Raw genomic sequence first — 2,500 nt, 5'->3', positions numbered from 1 at the left:
GTCCGAGTCCATGGTTCTCACCTGGAAAAGGGTGAAGTGCCATCTCCGGGTTGGGGAGGAGACCCTGCCCCAAGTGGAGGAGTTCAAGTACCTCGGAGTCTTGTTCACAAATGAGGGAAGAGTGGATCGTGAGATCGACAGGCGGATTGGTGCGGTGTCTTCAGTAATGCGGACGCTGTATCGATCCGTTGTGGTGAAGAAGGAGCTGAGCCGGAAGGCAAAGTTCTCAATTTACCGGTCGATCTACGTTCCCATCCTCACCTATGGTCATGAGCTTTGGGTTATGACCGAAAGGACAAGATCACGGGTACAAGCGGCCGAAATTAATTTCCTCCGCCGGGTGACAGGGCCCTCCCTTAGAGATAGGGTGAGAAGCTCTGACATTTGGGGGTGGGGGGGTGGAGCTCAAAGTAAAGCCGCTGCTCCTCCACATCGAGAGGAGCCAGATGAGGTGGTTCGGGCATCTGGTCAGGATGCCACCCGAACGCCTCCCTAGGGAGGTGTTTAGGGCACGTCTGACCGGTAGGAGGCCACGGGGAAGACCCAAGACACGTTGGGAAGACTATGTCTCCCGGCTGGCCTGGGAACGCCTCAGGATCCCCCGGAAAAAGCTGGACGAAGTGGCTGGGGAGAGGGAAGTCTGGGCTTCCCTGCTTAGGCTGCTGCCCCCGCGACCGACCTCGGATAAGCGGAAGAAGATGAATGGATGGATGGATGGTATTACCATGAATTGATTAACATGGACCCCCGACTTAAACAACTTAATCGGGTGTTACCATTTAGTGGTCAAATGTACGGAATATGTACTGTGCTGTGCAATCTACTAATGAAAGTTCCAATCAATCAATCAAAGGGTTACAGTATGTCCACCGCTTAGGTGTTCAATTTTCTGTGTAGCAACTAATTGTTCTGCTATTTTTGATACAATTGGTAAAATACTTACTGGCCGACAGTTCTCTGGTTTGGTCTTATCACCAGCCTTAAAAACTGGGGCGACTCTTGCAGTCTCCCGTGTCATTGGCACTTTACCCTGATTTATCCTTCAATTTTTCATCATTTTATTGTTTTTTATTTATTACAGAATTACCCACCATCATTTTTCTTTTTTTATGTTTATCAGGTCGTTTTATGTTTGGCATTTTCCCCCTACTGTATGACAAATGAGACAAAACTGTGACTTTAAAACCAAACGTTCATGATACATATATTTGGTAATAAACACCTTTTAGACGATAAATAGCCTACTCTGAAGGTTTTTATTTACTTATTAAAAAAAATAAATTGTTGCATTTCTTTTTTTCTTTTAAGGGGTCATATTTATTATGAGGTATTTTTCTGCACTCACAACATTATTTGTGGTTTACATAACATGTAATGGTGGTTCTTTGATCAAAATGTTGTATAAATTATGTTTTACAGACCATCTTCGAGCTGACTCTTCAGGATGTTTTGTAGGCGGTCTTATTTACGTGCCTCCACTTGGACAGAGTCTTCTCCCCTTCACTCATGTTGCAGTTTTTAGCGATTCCAAATCGAGTCTACTGACAGATATAAGTTACAACTGTATGCTTGTTTGTATTAGAAATGGCAACAGCGGAGGATGCATGTGCATGTATGAGCCAGTCTGCCCCACAAGAGGATGGAGAAAAGGAAGGAGCTTATTGACTACAGTGTTAGACTTCAATTGCGGACTCGCGCAAAACCCTTTGGGTAAATCTCTTTCATATTGCCGCTGATTTCACACCTGGGAAAACTGTCACAAATTAAGGCAAATTCCAAATAGCTTGTTTGGAGGAAGTATGAAGAAAGGCAAGATTGTTTTATAAATATCTCCACCTTGCCACCATGGTTTGATTTAAAATGTTCAGAACTTATGCAGATCACAAAAACAAGTACCAATTGCTGGGTTGGACATGGCGGAAAGCAAACAAGCTTGGCTTAGCGATAAATCAGGTGGATGACGTGTTAGTTATTGAAGAATTTGAATCTGTTCAAATAGAGAGATAAACAAAACTTTTATAGAGACCAGAAAGAAGTGGTTCATAAAGAGAATACAGTCAGGGAAAATACAAAAGTGCGTCAAGGGAAAAATGGCTCTCAAACATGTTGCCTTCATCTACAGTCGAACCATGCTTGTGTCTGCAGCGATTACTTTGTAAAAGGTTTGTTTAAATATTTGATTTGTTCGAGAAACTTTCTGTGATGCAATTGTTTATTTTTTACGATAAAAGTAGTGTAAGTGTAAGATTGCTTTAGTTTGTTTGTGTTCTGTTATGGTTGCTATGTCTAAATATAAACACGGAGAGCTCTGATGGTGGAAATGAACTAAATTAAATGGTGTCTATAACAAGTTAACTATAAGAAGTCGTAGCGAAGATAGTTGTAGCATTTGTATACAACAAAAACTTTACTTACAAAGGCAAATAAAGGGTCTTAGATTGTCCTTTAAAACACTGTCAATTTAATAGACCCTGGCTGGTGAAGAAGTTGTGCCTCCATA

At 42.1% G+C, this 2,500-nt stretch overlaps 1 long non-coding RNA gene across 1 annotated transcript in view; it reads left to right on the top strand.

Moving 5' to 3' along the window:
- LOC133645631 (uncharacterized) overlaps positions 1–2,500 on the top strand; it is an 86,224-nt gene that overhangs the window by 82,986 nt on the left and 738 nt on the right. The gene's annotated exons all lie outside the window — the stretch shown is intronic.

Source organism: Entelurus aequoreus, linkage group LG03 (genome assembly GCF_033978785.1).
Source record: "Entelurus aequoreus isolate RoL-2023_Sb linkage group LG03, RoL_Eaeq_v1.1, whole genome shotgun sequence".
Classification (NCBI taxonomy): domain Eukaryota; kingdom Metazoa; phylum Chordata; class Actinopteri; order Syngnathiformes; family Syngnathidae; genus Entelurus; species Entelurus aequoreus.
The sequence above is the reverse complement of the archived record's forward strand: the minus strand, read 5'-3'. Positions and strand labels throughout refer to the sequence as shown.